The sequence below is a fragment of the Miscanthus floridulus genome, chromosome 14, assembly GCF_019320115.1.
Source record: "Miscanthus floridulus cultivar M001 chromosome 14, ASM1932011v1, whole genome shotgun sequence".
Classification (NCBI taxonomy): domain Eukaryota; kingdom Viridiplantae; phylum Streptophyta; class Magnoliopsida; order Poales; family Poaceae; genus Miscanthus; species Miscanthus floridulus.
In genome coordinates, this window is record NC_089593.1 from 74,782,343 (window position 1) to 74,803,559 (window position 21,217).

The 21,217-nt window shown below is 45.5% G+C and overlaps 2 pseudogenes; both read left to right on the plus strand.

Moving 5' to 3' along the window:
- The first annotated feature begins 3,836 nt into the window (after positions 1–3,836).
- On the plus strand, positions 3,837–4,687 carry LOC136503760 (uncharacterized; annotated as a pseudogene).
- Positions 4,688–4,852: 165 nt separating this feature from the next.
- On the plus strand, positions 4,853–21,114 carry LOC136504841 (disease resistance protein RGA5-like; annotated as a pseudogene).
- The last annotated feature ends 103 nt before the right edge of the window (positions 21,115–21,217 follow it).

Genomic DNA, 21,217 nt, shown 5'->3' on the forward strand with positions numbered 1-21,217 from the left:
ATATATATATATATATATATATATATATATATATATATATCAATCATCACATATATATATCACACAGAACCTATTTTCTCACAATATATCACAACCATAATTGTGAACCACAAATCACAATATATTACAACGACAAGTCACATGTTCATCATCATTCACATGTTTATTACGACAAGTTCATAAAATCCAAGCACAAGTCAGAACCATAAACCATAAATATTACAATAAAGTCCAACCACATCACCTAGCACTAGTCCTCATCAAGGTAGCCTATGAGACGGTGGTGAAGGAAAGGCGGGATCACCCGGTGATGCACTACCAAATTGATTGGAACCCGTAGACGGAGGCTGCACAAAGGAGCAGAGATTGCATGTGTGAGTAATCCAGAAAAACAGTTTTGGAACTTAGAGATTGCATCTAGTAATCTAGGAATACAAAAAGATTAGACTCAATTGAAAATTTCGGCAGCACCTCCCATGCACGGGGAGGTTTCCAAAACCTGCAAGAAACAACGGCACGAACGCCGACATTCACAACGGCACGAACGCCGACATCCACAACGGCACGAAGGTCGACATACATGCAAAGTACAAGCGAAAAGTGAACTTTCATACTTACAGGAGTAGCTGCAAGAGTAGGAGGTGGAGGCGCTGAAAACTGCACAGGTACACCCGATGCTTGCCTAAGACTTTGCACGATCACCATCATCTCCGCCATCTGCTTCTGCGTGGCCTCGAACGCGACCTGCTGAGCCTGTAGCTGTGCGGTCAGTTCCACGTTCTGCTCTTGACTTTGCCTTTTTGTTTCTTGCAGCTCGGCCTGTAATATTTTACTCCAATGTATCAGTAATGCAAACCTAATTTAGGTGTGTAAATATCAACGTACGACGAGTAAAACAGGAATTACCTGGAGTGCCTGGACCTACTGTAGTGCTGGAGAAGGCCGTGAGCGTATGGGCTGGCTGGAGCTCGTGCTCTGTGCTCGGATAACGTCGAGGGAGGGAACAATGGTGGAGTCGATGGCGCCGTCTGCAATCCACAACCGCCCTTGCTTCTTGCCTCCTCCGAGCTTCATGATCGTCTCTGCATCAATGGGCTCAGTGCGCACATTGTAATCTTCCCCATAGATCTCCCTTACCGAGGACGTGTACTCTTGGACTTTAGTGTATACGTTCGGGTCAGAGTACACCTGGGGTGGGGTAGCCGGGTCGAAGGAGACAGAGGACGACACCCTGTCCATGTGGGACATAGCCCACGCAGAGAACTCCGAGACCTCCTCGCCCGGGTGCGCAGCCTCCTGCGAGAAAGACGAGAAGATGATGAGAAATCAAGCAGAATTGAGCATCAAAATAAATGAAAGAAATCACTTACGTATGCTTGTTTGTATCCAGGGAGGCTGCGGCTGCCTTGATGATGAGTTGGACCTTGCCTCATTAGACGTTGTTCCTGCTACCTCTCGTGCGTGCCAACAAAGTCCTATGATAACCACTTGTCCACGATCATGGCCCAGCACTCGGGATACGATCGGCACCACCAAGGAATCACCTACAAGTCATCAAGTATTTGACATATAAGAAGATGAAATTGAACCTACTTAATATCAAAATGAATCATTATGAATGTTATTCACCTACCTCAAGGTACTGGTCCCGGGTCAGCGTAATCAGTCTTGCTTGAGGCTTGGGGAGGGACTGCTTAAGTACCGACCTGTAGTAGTCTATGTGGGCTTGGACGCGCCCATGGTGGTGCATCTCGGTGACGTACTTCCTACAAGCTGCGGCAGCCGCCCGATCCGCCTGGGCCTCAAGTCCTTCTTCGGCCTTGAAAATTTTCTGTATACAAAACCGATGTATCCATTCATTATTTCAATAAAACATTTAAGCAATGAATGAGATGTATTAAGCAATGTTGTGCGAGAGAAACTTACCCAAAACTTTGCCAATACCCGCTCCTGCTGGTTGCGGTAAGTGTCATCCGTGACCAGCGCGTACCTGTCCCAGTTGGAGGCCGGCTCCCGCACCACCGGCTCTTCGGACAATTGCACAATGTCGGGGTACCATTTCCTGCACAAAAACACCAAGGATGCTCGCGGGGGTGCGTGCTGGAGTACCTGACAAAACCAACCAGGCCCTGCACAAGTGATTAAGAAAATTTATCAGTTTCTCTTATGATTTCCAACATATCTTATGAAGTAGTTGTGATAACATCTATAGTTACTTACCTCTTTGCCATAGGCCGAATCACTGGGCGGTTGTGAGGAAGCGGAACCGGAGGGAGGCTCGCGGGACCTCGCTCGTAGGAATCACATGTGGAGATGTCTGGATTTTAGGCATCCGACGTCACAACTTGCTCGAAACCTTCTCAAATTTTTACCACAGCCTACACATGCGATAATATGACACATCGACAAGTTTCATGATTTTCGGACTTCGTATGGATTTTATATAATTTAAAAACACTTTTCCGACAAGTTCCTCGTCATGTTACGTGAAGAAGATGCCCAAAATTTGATGCGAGTTCGTGGATAGGGACTCAACATACACCACATACCATGAATAACATTTTTTGAATCACTAAATTGCATTATTCCATCCACCTGCAGTTCAAATTTGAAATATTCAAAAAAAATCAACGAAAAAAAATAAATTAGGGAAATATATAAAAAAAGTCAAATTTGGCCCAAATTTTAAAATTAAGATTTAAATAATGTATTATAGCACAAAAAAAAACTGGGTTAAAAAAACAAAAAAAACTCTTTGCCGAGGGTCTAGACTGGCCCTCGGCAAAGGGGGTCTTTGCCTAGGGCCTGGCCAATGGCCCTCGGCAAAGAATATTAAAAATAAAAATAAAAAATCTTTGCCGAGTGCCTGACGGCGGACACTCGGCAAAGACTGACGTCAGTGGCCGCCGTGACCCATCCGGCCATATTTGCCGAGGGCCAATTTGCCGAGGACTAAGCCTTCGACAAAGATTTATTTTGCCGAGGGCCAGGCCCTCAGCAAAGGCTTCTTTGCCGAGGGCCTAGCTTTGTCGAGGGCTCCTGGGACTGGCCCTCGGTAAAGACCTCCTTTGCCGAGTGTCCGAGATCTAGCCTTCGATAAACCCAGAGGCTCTCGGTAAAGAGAACGTCTTCAGTAGGGTGTCAGTCATGATAAGTATGAAACTGGCTGTAGGACGCGTGCGTACGCCGGTCCATGGTTTGTATATTTCTGCAAAGGCGTACATCAACAGGATGGTGTAGCCTGGCGCGACTCGATCAGTACGTGATCTGGCCGGAATATCCTAAAACCCTCGGTATATACGGCTAGCATGTATGTCTATCGGCTGCAAATCGTTGAGTCAGATATATGTGCGTATATATCTTGTTCCTTCAAATTATTCAATAGCACTCCATCTTGCTAGGCCCGCATGTCATGCGCTGCATAGGCGAGATGCTAGTTGATCCCGGTGTTTGGATGGAATACAATCGCCATGTACACGTCCACGCAGCCAGCAAATATCTCAACTGGCCTTCTTGAAACTTGATCACGAAGGATAATTATCACGTGGAGATAAGTACGCAAGCTGCCAGCGCCGGATATCTCGCTCTGCTAACGAACTCCGGCGGCGCGTGCGTGTGGCCCAACAGGCCAGCTGCTACCCTAATTGCCTGCCTATATAAAGGAGCCTCAGGACCCCTGGGAGAGGCTAATCGCACTTTCCACCCACAAAGCAACTAGCGCCGCCGGGCTCTCCTGCCGCAAGCACGTCCGGCCGCGAGGGAGCCCATCGGCGATCAGGCGTCTTCATCCAGAAGGCCGCACGCCCGTTCGTGGAAACTGGCAGGCCCTGGTGCCCATGGCGGCAAGCTCCGGCGTCTGGCTGCTGCGGATGGAATCGCGAGCTGGTGCGGCGCAGCTCCGGCGGAGGTGGCTTCGGTGAGCCGCGAGCGCGGCTCCGGCGGCGTACGGCGTCGGCGCTGGAGTGCTCGTCACCAGCGTTCGAGGCAAGGACAGGCGCCGGGCTTGAGCTCCGAGCTCCCTGGTACGAGGCCCTACGCCGCCGCCGGTGACTCCCTACACTGTCCTCATCCTCATCAGCTACTATTTCCTCGTCGTCCACGGCTGGTTCCACGGCGGGGGGCGGGTCCGGCCTGTTCCACCGCGCGCGCCGCGAGGACCACCACTGGAGTGCGTCTCTGCGGTCTTCTTCACTGACCACGAGGCCAAGCTCCCGGGCAGGCTCGACCCGGACGCCGTTGCCGCGCTCCACCACAACGTCAGCTGCCCGCTCTGCCGGACCGACGCAACCGGCGGCGTCCACCTCACACGCGACGACCACGACACGTCCTGCCACGACCTGTAGCTCGTAGATGCGCGGCGCATCGACGCTGCGCCGAGGGTGGGGTACGGGAGCTCCTGCAAGTTCCCGACCAAGACCGGCGCCGTGCAGTGGCCCATCACGCGCTCCTTCTCCATGGACTGCTTCGTGGGCGGCCTTGGCCAGAAACCGCAGAGGCGCAGACCGCTACTGGCAACTCGGGGGAGACCGGCCAGAGCCTCGCCGGCGGCGGCAGCAGCAGCAGCAACGTCGCTGACCACGGTGCTGGCGAGACGAGCGGACGGTTTTGGAATGCAACAGCAACGTTCCCACCTGGAGCAGAGACATCGGCCGCACTCGCCTCAGGAAGGAGAAGGGGAGGAGCTTGACTGAGGCGACGGCGTTTGTTCCAAACGTGACAGAATGCTATATCCAGATGACGTTGCGTTGTTTCGGTGATATTTTACGGAGTAGTAAAGTTTTGATGGTATTTTTTTTTTGATACATTCCCTCTATGATTTGGCATTACTCTTGGACTCTTCGTGTTCTCGAAAATGGAGGCTCCGGTGAGTGTTTCGCTCGGGATCGCCCGCTCCCTCCCTGCCAAGCTAGAGCAGTTGCTGTCGCCGGAGGCCGACTCCGGGATGCGGCTGCCTAATGGGGAGAAGAACAAGATTCGCCTCCTCAAGGAGCGCCTCCAGGATTGATGGACAAGTTCCTGATGGAGCCGTCGGATGTGGAGGCCCCGGCCTCGACGGACAGGTGCTGGTTGAAGGAGGTGCGCGAGCTGTCGTACGACATTGACGACTTCCTCGACGAGCTCATCCACGGTCTCCACCCCGCCGCCACCGCCCAGAAGAACCTCCGTGGTGGCAGGGTGGCTAGGCTCCGCGAGGGCCTGAGCCGGAGCCGGTGGATCTCCCACGAGACCGCACGGTTCAGGGCTCGATTGGAGGAGGCGATTCAGCGGCATAAGAGGTACATTCTTGGCAATCTCCAGATCCCAGAAATCAGTATTGATTCGGATGAGCCCCCAATTCCACCACTGTATGGGGTGGGGGCCAAGCGTCTGGTTGGTATTGACAGCTCCATGGAAAAGCTTGGCAAGTGGTTGACAGGAGATGGAGAGCGGCAACTAAGAGTAGTGTCCATTGTTGGGCTTGGGGGAGTTGGCAAGACGACTCTTGCAAAAGAGCTGTACTGCAAACTCGGAAGGCAATTCGACTGCCGGGCTTTTGTGCGGTCATCTAAGAAGCCTGACATGAGGAGATTTCTCACCATCATACTTTCGTCGACAATGGTTACCCAATGATACAGAGCTCGGTAATCTCACTGGTACCATCAGGGTACACCTGCAAGATAAGAAGTAAGTTTCTGTGAACATATTAGAAAATTTATACTTAGCGTTCATTAAAAAATGTTCTATTGGGAAGTTGCTCATTTAGTCTACTTAGGGTTCATTAAAAAAAACGTTCTATTGGGAAGTCACTCATTTAGTCTTTATAAAGAACCAGGAAAAACCCAGGGTACATTACCCAAAGTATTCCATATTCCTTTAACAGTGGATTCCCATATAAGTTCCAGCAGATGCTAATCATAAGAAAGAATTGGTTTATAAGAAACAAACAAGAAAAGCTTATATTCAGATGCATGAGTTATATAGGAACTGAAACTTCTATTTTCCTTTTCCAAAAGAAAATCAATTCCATTGAAGTAATAAGAGATAAGACTATTCCAATAAGAAGAAAGTATCACCAGGCCAAATCCATCTCTGTTACGGATATATATCAGTGAAGTTTTCCCCATCGAGGACCTTGATTAATTTGTTGCCGTGTTTGTTTGGTGAGTTTATTGTGTGATTAATGCCAGCATAAGATACATTGGATGGTACTACAAATGCATGATGACATTTTTTTATTCGAACTGGCAGGAGAGTTGCTTGTTACTGAAAAAAAGATCCAGTACATACCAATGAAACAAACATGAAAAGACAGACGTACACATACAGGACACAAACTAAACAGCACCACAAAACAAAAAGAGCGGGATGAACGAACAAAGATGCCCTAAAAGGCCTCATCTCAGAGTACCACTATATTCTTCTTCCTAACAGAGCGTGCAACTCCCTTGCCCCTGCTCTGCATTAGACATTGGCCTTCTCACAGATCACGTACATGCTCCAATTTTTTTGTGTATGGTGTTGTGCCATCAAAAAATACAACTGTTTCTTTGCTCCATATGAGCCAAACCATAATACAGATCAGGAAACCGAAATCTCGTCAACGATATGAGGAGACCATCAATCACTGAAGATTGTGTCCTGCTGCCAAGGAGGGAGGGAGGATAACCAAATCTGGTTGGAGAAGTAACAAGCGGGAGCAGATGCTGTACAACTCTTTGGCATGATCACAAAAAGGGCAACACAGGAGGTGCTGCAAGACATGCTATACTATCCGTGTCCAGCACCTATTCAGCTTGGCAAAGCACAGTAAGAACTTTCATCGTGGTGGCACCCTTGGGCCTTGGCTTGGCACAGGAATGTGTGCCTGAACACTATATGACGATGATGCATATCAAATAATAGTTCCATTTGAGCACAGATAGTGACCAAAATTTAAGGTTTATATATATGCATGCCTGAATTCTAAGAATACAAATTTTGATATGTTTATGGGAAAGTGAAGATAAGTCAGTCATGAACTCATGATCACCATATGTCTCCAGTTCTATGTTATTTGGACATATAAGATTGCTTCAAGAAAATAATATCATATACCTGAACTGTACATGACATGTTGATTAGTTCCAAAGGGAAGTCCTCTTCCAGAAATAACCCCTGAACTTTGATCTGGTCCACGTAATTCCCAATATTTTAATATCAGATCTTATGAAGATGGTGTTTGTTCCATTAAAAAAGTATAATTTTCTTGCAGGTATTTCATTATAATTGATGATTTATGGGCCCCATCAATGTGGGATATTTGTCCGTCGTGCTTTGCCGGATGATACATGTTGCAGTAGAGTACTTGCTACAACAGAAATTGATGTTGTGGCTCAGATATGTTCTGGTCGTAACTCTAAGCATATTTTTAAGATGGAACCTCTCAGTGACAACGAGTCAGAAAAAATATTTTTTAGTAGATTTCCTGTCAATCAATCTAAAAACAATGAACAACTGTTTGAAGTTTCATCTGAAATTGTAAGAAAATGTGGTGGTTTTCCACTAGCAACTATAACTACAGCAAGACTTTTAGCAAGACAACATAACTCGGTAGAGCAATGTAACTGCATAAGGAGATCACTGAGGTCAAATTTAAGAACAGATCCAACTATTGAAGGGATGAAACATGTACTTAGCCTTTGTTACAACAATCTTCCTGGTCATTTAAAAGCTTGCATGTTATATGTTAGTATATATAAAGAGGACCACATAATCTGGAAAGATGATTTGGTAAAGCAGTGGATCGCTCAAGGTTTTATCTGTGTGCAAGAAGGGAAAGGCAAGGAGGAAGTTGCAAGTACCTATTTTGATGAGCTTGTTAATGAGGGAATGATCCAACCTGTAGATATCAATTGCATTGGTGAGGCGCTATCCTGTACAGTGCACTACACGATACTTGATGTTATTAGGTACAAGTCCATAGAAGAAAACTTCGACCATTCTCAGGTCAATATAAGACTTGCTGATATGGTTCGTCGACTGTCTCTCCAATTTGGCGATGCAGAAGATGCAGCACAGACCACAAAATTAAGACTGTTGCAAGTTAAGTCACTTGTCTTTTTTGGACTCTTGAAGTCTTTGCCTTCTATAGCAGAGTTTCGGCTCCTTCGTGTCCTGATCCTTCATCTTTGGGGTGACCAAGATAACAAAAGTTTCGACCTTACTGCTATCTGCCAATTGTTTCGACTGAGATATTTGGAGATAGTATGTAATGTCAGTATGGATCTGCAAACCAAAATGCAAGATCTACAATATTTGGAGACACTAAGAATAGATTCAAGAATAAGTGAGGTTCCACCAGATATTGTTCAGTTACCAGGCCTGCTGCACCTCAGTCTTCCTAGTGACACAAACCTGCCGAATGGTATTGGCCAATTGACATCTCTTCAACCCTTCAAGCATTAGGGTGCTTCGATCTAAGGAGCAATTCAGCAGACAATGTGATCAACCTAGGAGAGCTAACCAATTTACAAGATCTTCGTCTCACTTGTTCTACAATGCCTTCTGACAATCTTGAGGAGAAGTTGCAGTGCCTGGGATCAATTTTCTCGAAACTTAACAGTCTCAAGTCTCTAACTATGTCACCTGCAGCCTCCTGTAATGCTACTCTGGAGGCCAGTACTTCAAGCAATGCTATTTCTTGTGATAGATTGAGCAGTGTGTCCTCTCCTCCAGCACTTCTTCAGAAGCTTGAGTTGTCCCCGCGGATTTGCATCTTTTCCACCCTTCCCAAGTGGATTGGAAAACTACGCCTACTTGGGATTTTAAAGATTCAAGTTATGGGCCTATCGAGTGATGATGTTGGTATCCTTGAAGGACTGCCTGCTCTCTCTGCTCTCTTGCTGTATGTCCGGACTGCGCCAGCAGAACGGATCCTTTTTTTGAAGGAGGGATTCCCAGTTCTCAAACACTTCAAGTTCATCTGTTCTGCACTTTGCATCTCCTTTATGAAAGGAACAATGCCCAATGTTCGAAGGCTCAAGCTAGGCTTTGATGCTAACACGTTGGTGCAATACAGCCCAGTAGATGCTGGCTTTGAACACTTAACAGGCCTCGAAGAGATCTCTGCAAAAATAGGAAACACTGGTGCTGATGAATCCAGCAGAATGGCTGCACAGTCTGCATTGGAGGCTGCCTTTAGCCCTCATAGGGTCAACATAAAATTGGTGGATTGGACTTTCTATGGTGAAAAAGAAAGGAGTCCTGCAGCTCGAAAAGAAAAACAGGGAACTCTAGAAAATCACAATCCAGTTCCAGATGTGATCACAAATGAAGGCTCTGATAAACAATATGGAATTGGTGAAAATGGTTCAAAGCAAGATACAAGCAAAAGATCTGATAACAGGTGTAGACTCTTCCTCTAGCCTCCACTTATGACTGCTCTTTCCATACCCTTTATTCTTCCCATATGAGTTTTAAGTGGTAAATGGTTGCTGCCACTAGGATTACTGTGTCATTGGAGTCCTCGGATAATCAACAAGAAATTCAAGAAATAGGCTCAGGGGAAGCCACAAGCAGGCAAGGTGACACTAGGTATGTATTTGTCACAAGTAAAGAGAACATAAGGCTTCTTATCTTTTTATTCTTCAATATCTCCCACTAACTCCTATAACCTTTATGCCCGTGCTTAGGTAGAGAGGGGTTTGACCAAATCCCCTTGGACTAGCAAGGGTTATTAGTTTATTTTTTCCTTCCAATCCATAGGGATTGAACCTACAGTCCCCCTCTTGATTGTGAATAAACACTTCATACACTTATTTCATCCCATCTTAGAATTTTGGACCGTTGCTAACTTTTTTTTGTCATTAAGACTTCCTTGGCATTAGAATCCTCTTTGATAAGCATGTTAAGTATATAGAGCCTATTTTCCTTCCTTTGCATTTCTCCATGTATTGTTGATTGTAATCCTATGTATCATTTATATCAGTTAGTATCGAGCCTCTAATTGTTTGACAAAGTCATTTAGTAGTTGGTCAGTCTAGTCCTGGTCTTGAGTTAAGAGTCTTACGTTTTTTCAGTCGGTTAGGAGGTCAACTGAAACTGACCTTGATTTCCTTGACAGAAATCCATGACCATTGCACAAGTGCGATAGTCCCAAGATATCTTGGCTAGCACGTCTATACATTTTTCAATTGCAATCAGTCATACCAAAGTTCAAATACTGGTTTTATTATATTAAAGTACATCATTGGATACATCCTTTTAGTACTAGTCCACATGGACTGAAACAAGAGAACAACATAAGGTTTATTGTGTTTATCTCAACCAGTTTTTTGTGACATAGCCAATCTAAAAATTGGAGAGTCTACATCTATCCTATCCACATCCCCAATTCTCTTTGCTAGGATGGCTCCTCAATCCTCATGCACAACCATTGCTGCAAATGACCCAAGAAAGAGTCTCCTCTATGCTCCTTACATTGTGTACATAATTGAGGGGCTGGCCAAAAGACTTGCTAAGAGGTATCATTGTTCTAATGACTCTCATCTCCACTATCATCACCTTTCTTTTGATGCTCCAGTCAATTCACTTTTCTAACTTCTCGAAACTCTTATGCTTTTTCCATATTTAGTGTTGTTTACTTTGGCATCCGTGCATTTGACACCTTCATTGGGTCTTCTTCCTATGGTTTCTTCTACCAATGTGCCTTCTTCTATTGAGTCCTCCGTACTTGTAGAACTCTCATATGAGGTGCCTCTTGCTACTATTCTTCATTACCGACCACCTATAATGCATGTCGATGTGTCGTTCGAAGGTGATTATGTTGATGATCCATATCCATATTCTTCTAATGCCCCGTTTATCTTCTGGCGAGACACCTTTGTTATAAGAACCTATTCCTGAGCTACCTGGATGTGCCCTTAACTATTATCTGTTGATTTGGTCACTTGAGCACTTTGGCTTTGCTGGTTCCGTTTTCCCTAGCTGAGCTCTTATCATGGTGCCAATATTCATTTGGAATGGCAACACACAATGTGGAGGTGCTTGCTTCCCTTGAGCGCATTGACACATGGGATGTTGTTCCTCTTTTTTGATGTGTTCCTCCTACCATGAACAAGTGGGTCTATAAGGTTATGACCCGCCATATCTTGGGCATCGTAAGGCTTGTTTTATGGCTTGAAAATTTTTCACAAGAGTTTGGTTGCGAATATGATGTGGCTCACACCACCATGATTCATACTCTTCTTTCTATGGCCAGTGTATAGCCATTCTTTTGGCTATGGCGTTGATGTGAAAAAATGTTTTTTCTTAATGGTGAATTGTGTGAGGATGTTGACCTGCAACCACTAGGGTATTTTGTTTTGAAGGGCATGGTCATCATTTTGTCCCTCTTTATGGGCTTAAGGTAGCTTCTTGAATATTGTTTTAGCGCTTTGTTGATGCTAGTTTTTCCGCCAGCACTCGTGATCTTGTGGTTTTTACTCATAGTAGTCTTCTTGTCCTTTATGGTAATGAAGTAATCATCATCACCGATGACTATTATTATATTGCCCTTGTGTAGCATGCCTCAGTGTGAGCATTTTGTATGAAGGATTGTGGTTTCTTTTATTGTCAAGGGCTTGTACCTATCTTAGGAGAAATATACACGTGATATCATGATCGTGCTTCTCTCATTGACAAGTGCACTACCAATACCATCTTGAACCCCACTGATGGTGATCTTCCTCAATTCATGTGCTGTATTATCTTGTTGGGAATCTTGTCTATCTTGGCGTCACTTATGCTTACATTTCTTATCCAATGCATATTCAAAGTTTGTTTCTGCTCCTACTCTGATCTATAATACTCATCTTCTTCATGTTTTATTACATGCATGTTCGTAGGACTACTTTTTGCTGATGCTATCTAGGCATAGCTTCAAGCATACTATGATGCAATCTACGGTAGTGATTCCTTTAATCATCAATCTTTTTCTTCCTACATTCTTGGTGGTTCCATCATTGCATGGGAAATTAGAAATTAGAAAGTCGACAACAGTTTCTCTTTCCAGTGCTAAAGTCTAGTTGTCGGCTTGGGGGGGGGGGGGTGTGGTTAGAGTATATTGATTAGGATATTTTCCCATGGTAGTATGGCCTTTGGTGCATATTCAACACCCATGTACATGTATGTATTAGAGCCTAGAGCCCTCAGTGAATAGAGGTGCTATCCTTAATATTCATTTGCAATTGTTCAATGCAAATTAAATGTTTTTACTGAATTATAGGGATCTGCCAAATAACAATTTGTCTGGAGAAGCTGGTTCATTTTCATTATCCACTACCATCAGGTAAAGCTGAATTCGTCGATTTTTCAGCATTGAAGCTTCTGCTATTCACACTTGTCTATTTTTGCAGATCTGCGAATAACCCTAACTTATGTGGGCACAGTGCCACAGAACCTACTCCTGGTGCTAGCCCCTTTCCTCCACCTCCTCCAAAAAACTATACAGTTTCTGTGCAATCACTAGGTAATTTGTTCGGATCCTTGACTATTATGTTTATGTAAACCTTTGAGTGCAATACGATTTATCCTATGTTATGGGCCAGGGCCAGGAATGAAGGGCCCAACAGGTTAAACGTTTGCTTTTTTTCTCGAAGGAACAGGAGAGCTGCGTGGCGTTTCATTGATAAATAGAAAAAAAGGTCTGATTACAAAGCCGATTGCACGGCTGGGGTTAGTATTTTTGCATGAACGCGCCCGTTAAACATTCTATACAGCCCCTACAAGCCGACTGCCTATCCAGCTTGCTCTAGCAGCTCACGCAGGGCCTTCGCTCCCGCCAAAGTCCAGAGATGTGTCTGCTCGCTTGCCTCCTGGAGCACTATCGAGACCGACGGTGTCACTCCATCAAACACACACCGCTTTCTATGTTTCCACAGGGTCCACGCTAGGAGGATCACCAGGGAATTGAGGCCCTTTCGCACCGCCTTTGGAGCCTTTCATGTTTCCTTGTGCCACCATCTTTGGAAGGAGTCATCCTGTGGACCTGGTGCCATTGCTTGCAGGCCGAACTTGACGAGGGCAGCGAACAAACTGGTGGGAGAAGACGCAAGTTGAAAGGAGGTGCTCAATGTCTTCCTCCTCTTGGTCGGATAGCGGATAGTGTGGCTGGTGAGGCAATCCTCGACGTGCCAGCCTGTCCGCTGTCTAATATCTGTTAAACATTTGCTTGGGTATTGTTCATGTGTGTGGTACTAGTAACCGTCTGCACAGCTAGGTTAAAGCCGTCACGGCCATTAAGTTAGGAAGACTTTAGAGCCTATCTATCTTACTAGTTACTAACCGTCAAGTTGCAGCTTTGTCTTGATAGTGCATCAACACTTATTTTTCTTAAATTGTCCATGAAACATATTTGGATAGTGCATCTGTAAGATTGATTAGGCTACAAATAGTAGATTGATTATGGAGAATATGATGGTACACATATATAGGCAAGGAAGACCTAGGTTTATAGAAACAGAACCAATCAACGGTGATTCTTGCCTAATCAAGATCAATCTGTATATCCTAGCCATTTGGGTGCTAGGCCCAACAGGGGCACACAGGCCCAGCAAGAAGAACCTGGCGCAGGCATAGAGGCTTAAATTGGGTGGACCTTGGGTGCACCCAGTTCCTGTGCACTCCCATGGTGGATTGTTGACACATGTACATGTGACCAAATCCTACGTCTAGCAAAATCTGCAACACCTGAGTCCCTGCATGTTGTCCTTGGCTTTCTAAATTTAGCCTCCACGCATGCTGCCTGGTGTCCATGTGATCCTGTTCTGCCACGTGTCGATCATCTACCATGGGGGTGCACATGAATTGGGTGCACCCAAGGTCCACCCAATTTAATTCCCTCTATCTAATAGCATCAACGCCAATCTCAGTTGCTGCAGTGCTAGGAGAGGGCGGAAGCTGGAGCGCCACTGGGAGGTGGTAGATATGCTGCATGGGCAGCCGGATCCAGTGCTCCTGGGGGTGTGGGGTGGGGAGGGGGGCAGGCGCAGGGAGGATGGGAGGGTGCGCAGACGAGCAGCGCGTGAGGCCGATGTTCGGTGCACGTGGGAAAACTGAACAAATGACACAGAAGGGGCCTCTACTCCACTTGTGGGAGAAGGGGCTTGGGATGGATTTGACGGCCTCCCTTTTCTAGGGGCATGAGTAGGGGGCCTGGTGGAGTGAGTTTTTTGCCATTGGCCCTTAAAAGTAGAGTAGGAGCCCAGGAGATTCTCTAAGGGTTCCCCCCTTCCGCTAGCTTTCATGCCTCCACACTGCTAGCCCTTGTGTACTCAGACGTGGCTGTGGCCATCCATAGCTGTCTTTTCGGCCCTGTTTGGCACAGCTTCACTAACAACTTCATGAGCTATTTTTTTGCCAAACACCTTTTCTGAAAAACAGCTTGGGTGAATCTCCTTTTTTTCTGCTCTCACAAAGGAATGAGGTGGGATGAAGTTGAAAAAAGTAGCTTACACAAGTGGACCCCACTGCATGAGGAATCCAAATTTGCCCCTTTGCGGCGCATGCGCGGGGTGTGGCTAGGGTACGAGCGGTGAGGCCGATGGGGCTCAGCCGCTGGGCGTGAGCGGCGCGGCCGTCGTCGCCAGGGCAGGAGCGGGCGCGAGCAGCGTGGCCATTGGGGCTCAGCCACTGGGCGTGAGTGGCGCAGCAGTCATCATCGGGGCCACGCGCGGGCACAGCCGCCGAGCGTGAGCAGCACGGGCACCTAGGCTCGGCTGCTGGGCGCAAGCGGCGCAGCCACTGGGCTCGGCCGCTGGGCACGAGGGGCGCGGCTGTCGTCGCTGGGGCAGGGGGTGCGCGGCTATCGTCGCTAGGGCACGGGAGGGCGCAGCCACCGCGCAGGGACACGGACGAGCAAGTGCGGCCGCCGAGGCACGAGTGGCTCGGCTGCCAGAGCATGCGAGCGACCGTGTGGAGAAGAAGGCTATGGCGCGCGAGCTTGTTCGTGAAGAAGAACTGAAGAAGGCCGAGATGCGCTGCTCGCGCGTTACCTGTCAGAAGACGAGTGGAGGAAACAAACAAGAGATCCGTGACCGTGAGAAGGAGATGAGGAAAAAAAGAAGGAAAAAAAAGTATAGGGCATTATAGTCATTTTGCTCTATTGGTTTACCATATGCAGCTGTTTTGCCAAATGGATCTACAAAACAGCTTTAGCTTCACCGAGAAAGTTGTTCGTAGAGCTGAACCCCCCCCCCCCCCCCCCCCCAAAAAAAAAAAAAACGGTTTCACTAGTGAAGCTGAGCTGTCCTCTCCCCTGCTTCCGTCCTGCCAGCTGCCCTGGCGCGAAGATTATTATGGTGTGATTGAGTCTATGATGTTAACCTACTAATGTGGGATTATATAAGAAATACATGACCTGTAGCTCACTGGGACTATAAGAATCTTGTGTGAAGCTAGTAATTCAGTACCTACTTCCTCATCTTTTTTTCCTTCTATGAGTTTGGTGCTGATTTGTTACTTCATGCAGGAAGGTGTTCCTCTTGTATTGGAGCTGCTGCTGATGGAGTGGCTGCTGGTGCTGCCTTTCTGTTTGCTATTCCTGCAATATGTTTTGCATGGTGTCGACAACAAACCACAGAGGACCACAAACTACTTGTGGCAGCCGAGCTTGGCCAGCTTAAAAGATTTTCGTTAAAAGAACTACGAGTGGCAACAGATGGCTTCAGCAATAAGAACTTTCTTGGAAGTGGTGGATTTGGCAAAGTCTACAAAGGACGGCTGCCAGATGGAACTTTAATCGCTGTTAAGAGAATGAAGGAGGAGCGGACACCTCGTTCGGAACTACAGTTTCAAACAGAAGTTGAGCTTATTAGTATGGCTGCACACAGAAATCTATTGTGTCTTCTTGGATTCTGTATTACACACAGAAAGGGTGCTTGTATATCCATATATGGCTAATGGAAGTGTTGCATCACGTTTAAGAGGTACTCTATCTTGTTTACTCCAGTCATACAGCCTTTTCATTGCTGTTTCTATTCCAGCTTGTTCTACTTTCTTAACAACATTTCCAACTCCGAAATATTTATTGCTTTGGTTTATTTTCTGTAGAACGGCAACCGTCTGAACCCCCTTTAAATTGGCAAACGAGGACAAGGATTGCATTAGGTTCTGCTCGCGGTCTATCCTATTTACATGACCAGTGTGTTCAAAGGATTATCCATCGAGACGTCATTGCATCGAATATTTTATTAGATGAAGACTTTGAAGCAGTGGTGGGTGGCTTCAGTTTGGCCAAACCGATGGATCACATAGTTACCGATATAACTACTGCGGTTCGTGGAACAATCGGGCACATTGCACCTGAATATCTTTCAACAGGAAGATGCTCCGAGAAAACTGATGTGTACAGTTACGGAATTATGCTCTTGGAGCTCATTACAGGACAGCGTGCCTTTGATCTTGCTCACCCTGCCCATGATGAGGATGTCATGCTACTTGACTGGGTAATTTACTAATGCCATTTATTCAGTTCAAATTGCAATAAGGTCTTCATGTTCTTTTGTAGATTGATACAGTGATATTGCATTGGGGTTGGATGCTTAGGTTTTCTATACTATTATTAAAAAAAAGATCTGTTAATCACTTCATCCATAAGCAAATAGAGATTCAGACATTCAGTAGCGTCTAATGAAGAATATATTATTTCTGAACTGGAGCAGGGCTTAGCTAAACTAGCATATGGGTGTATATTCTATTTCTTTTTTCAATTCAATTGAACACCTTGATTTTGTGTGAGATTTTTCTTTTAGTCGTATCCTTGTGATAAAATGTCTGTTTTGGTTGGCATAACAGCGAGTATACGTGATTTGTGCAGGTCAAGGGACTACTAAAGGAGAAAAACCAGGTGAAGCTCATCGATCCAGATATACAGCAGAACTGCATACATGCCGAGGTAGAATCGCTGATCCAGATTGTGCTCCTTTGCACACAGCACTCCCCAATGGACAGACCTACGATGCGCGAGGTGGAGAGGATGCTCGAAGGTAAGGAGACTTGGCGAGAGATGGGAGAAGCGGCAGAAGCTAGTAGTAGTAAGTACAGCATGAGGTCGACCTGGGCCAGCACCAATTGGCGAAATAGCCATTTTGGCCCCTGAACTTTCGCGCAAGGCTCAAATTGGCCCCTGAACTATCAAAACGTCCACTTTAGTCCTTAATCTTCTGATTTACAACTCAATCTCGTTCATTCTCCATGATTGCTGGACACGTGGACAGCTGCACATGGAAAATGTCTAACCTGTCCTTCCCTAATTCCTTTACCTGGCGTGGACGGTCACGGCGTTTTCCTGTCCGTCTCTTTTCCTTCCTCTCGGCCTCGCCCTGTCTTTCTTTTCTCCATGGCGGCTGCACAGGTAGGTTAGGGTTTTGGCATGGGGAGGACAGCAGTGGGCGCACCCTTTTCTTGGTGGAGGCGCATCCCTTCTCTTGGTGGAGGCACGCCCATCGACCTTGGGCAGGCGGACTCCGGCTCATCTACAGCCACGAGGTAGGAAGAGGAGTGTGGAATTGCTGCAACAGGTGAGATGAAGTGGCACTTCACTAATTTTGCGATTGGATTTGATTTTCTTGTAGAATGTTTGAATTTGACCATATAGTTGATCTGTAGGGCTGCAAAACAATGTCTGAATTTGAGGTACTGGAAGTTCGATTTCATTTTAATGGGGACTTTGTTCTTGATGGGTTAAAGATGTTGTATTGCAATGGGGATTGTGGAGCGTCTCACATAGAGAAGGACAAGATATCTATCCCAGAACTTGAAGGACACCTGTTGGATCACACAACTTTTCCTAGATCTGTTAGAATGCATTGGTTGCCATATGGTGCTGAATTGAATAGTGGAATGAGGTTACTTGTAGATGGCAAGTCATGTTTGGACATGATTAATGAGTTGGGAACTGCTAGAGCTATAGATATATACATTGAATCAGTTGACATGGGTGGGAATGAAGAATCTGGAACACAGTATGCAGATGAGGATGTATTTGCCCTATTTCGAGATGAAAATATCATGGATTTGGATCATGTAGAACCTGTTGCTGAGGATCAAACTGTCCAAAATAGGGACAAATTTGTTTAGGGTGGTAACATGTTGTTGGAAGGTCCAACTCATGGTCAGGATGGTCTGAATGTAGAAGAAGAAGAAGAAGATTTAGAATCAGAGTGGTTGTGATGCTACAGGTTTCACAACTGATGAAGATGACGAAGTTAGGGAGATAAGACCCAACTATAAAGACTTTATGTCAGAAGTAAAGAAGAGAGGAGATATTCCATTAGACAACCCAATTGAGGTGGATGGCATACAAGGTGGAGATATTCCATTGGACAGTAATAATCATGTCTTAAAAGGTGGAGATGGTGTTGAATACTTTGATTCAGATGGTGATGCGTCATATGATGAGGACAGTGATGGTGTTTTCAAAAGAAGGAAGTGCAGGTTCCCAATATTTGACAGTTCTGCTGAAACTCCACAGTTTGCAGTTGACATGTGCTTTAGAGGAAAGGATGAATTGAAGGATGCTATAGAAAGGTATGCACTGAAGATGAAGATAAATATCAAATACAAGAGGAATGAGAAGAAAAGGATTAGGGCTGTTTGTAGGTGGAAAGGTTGTCCTTGGCTTCTATATGCTTCCCATAACTCAAGGACTGATTGGTTTCAGATTGTAACTTATAATCCCAACCATGCTTGTTGTCCTGAGCTTAAAAATAAAAGGTTGTCTACAAGTAGGATATGTGACAAATATGAGAGTACTATCAAGGCTAATCCATCTTGGAAGGCTAGAGCAATGAAGGAGACAGTACAAGAGGACATGGGAGTGGATGTGTTAATCACAATGATTAAGAGAGCAAAGGCATGTGTAATGAAGAAAATAATGGATACTCAGACTGGTGAGTACTCAAAGTTATTTGACTACGCTCTGGAGTTGCAGCGTAGTAATCCTAGAACTAGTGTGCATGTTGCCCTTGACCCAGAGGAAGAGGACCATGTGTTTCAGAGATTTTATGTATGTTTTGATACATGTAAAAAAGGATTCTTGGAAGGATGCAGGAGAGTAATTGGGCTTGATGGTTGTTTCCTGAAGGGGCCATTGAAAGGTGAGTTGTTATCAGCTATAGACAGGGATGCAAATAATCAAATTTACCCAATTGCATGGGCTGTTGTGGAATATGAGAATAAAGATTTATGGAATTGGTTTCTTGGGCATCTCCAGAAAGATATCAACATACTTGCTGGAGCAGCAGGCTGGGTGTTTATAACAGACCAACAGAAGGTAAATTTGTGTCCATTTAAATTCAGTCCATTTTAAATTAGTGATTTTAAATCATTTCTATCCATTTTGTGCAGGGCCTTCTAAGCATAGTATCTCTGTTTTTTCCATTGGCTGAGCATAGGATGTGTGCACGCCACATCTATGCCAACTGGAGAAAGAAACATAGGCTGCAAGAGTACCAAAAGAGGTTTTGGAAGATTGCAAAGGCACCTAATGAGCAATTGTTTAATCATTACAAGAATAAGCTTGCTGCAAAAACTCCACGGGGATGGCTGGATTTGGAGAAAACAGATCCTGTCCATTGGTCTCAAGCTTGGTTTAGACTTGGTTCAAATTGTGAATCAGTTGACAACAACATGAGTGAATCATTCAATAGCTGGATTATTGAATCAAGGTTCAAGCCTATCATTACTATGTTGGAGGACATCAGGATCCAAGAAAATAAGAGTAACAGTGAAAGGTGGACAATGGCTGTGTGTCCAAACATATTAGGAAATTCAACAAGATTAGGCATAGGACACAATACTGCCATGTCTTGTGGAATGGTGATGCTGGATTTGAAGTGAGAGAAAAAAGGGAGGTTCACAGTCGACTTGCAAAGCCAGACATGCTCATGTAGGTACTGGCAAGTCTCTGGCATCCCATGCCAACATGCTTGTGCTGCCCTATTCAAAATATCAGAAGAGCCTAACAATTACATAAATATGTGCTTCTCACTTGAGACATACAAGAAGACATACTAACATGTACTTCAGTCAGTGGAGCATGAGTCGGCTTGGTCTATTTCTCCAAATCCCAAACCATTGCCTCCTAGAGTTAAAAAGATGCCAGGCCGGCCAAAGAGAAATAGGAGAAGGGACCCTTCAGAACCAGTGAAATCAGGAACCAAGTCATCAAAAGTTGGTACTAAAATTAGATGTGGTCGCTGCAAAAATTATGGTCACAACTCGAGGACATGCTCCGAACAAATGGTGTTTACTTATTTTAATATTTCCCTCTTATTGCACTATATTCATTCCTTACTGTTTTGATGACACTAACCTAGTCTCTATTGCATAACAGCAAGAACATGCTGGGTCACATAATCCTCCTACTAATGCAATAAGTCAGTCAGTCCCATTGCCAATTCAACCTGCACGGTCCAATCAAACCAAAGGAAAATCTATAGCGACTTCATCAAGTCTGAGTAAGATGCCTGAGGGTTCATCATTTGTACAGGTTAGTCGTAAGAGATGTTTTCCTGCACAGTCCAATCAAATCAATGTTTTCCTAAATTGGCTTTGCTATTTTGCAGTCTGGTCATAAGAGGAGGTTGATATCTTTTGGAGAGAGTGCTCACAAATCTGCGAAGTCAAGTGCTCAAGCATCTGCAAGGGCATCAGCTGGAGGTAGTGCCTCTGTTGTTATTGAGACCAATGCTGGGACTGCTTGCTCATATGCAAAGGCAACAGTCAATGTACAAGGTGGACAAGCCTCTGCAAAAATTGAATCCACTTCACTTGGCCGTTGATCAGGAACCGGCCAAAGCAGCTCATCCCAGAAGAAAAAAACAACAAAGCTGGTGCATTCAAAGAACAAGATGACGTAGTTTCAGGTGCCTAGTTTGAAGGCATATATGCTTCTGGACATGAGAAATGACAGGCTTGAACAATTTGTTTCTGCATTCATTCATATTGTCTCAAACATTGGTTACACAATGAGCCATAGGCCACAAGCAATTACAATGCTGAAACAAATTAAGATTACAATGCACTCTCGTTGCTCCCACGGGCTCGTCGTCAGATCCGCACGACCGGAGGCACTCAATGCTGGATCTACATGGCCGGCAGGCTGATGGAGCGGAGGAGGCGAACTGGAGAGAAGCATCAGGAGGAAGAGAAGCAAGCGACCGGAAAGAGAAGGGCGCGTCCACGTGTGCGGAGCCGCGCTCGCGCATGTGCGGCATCG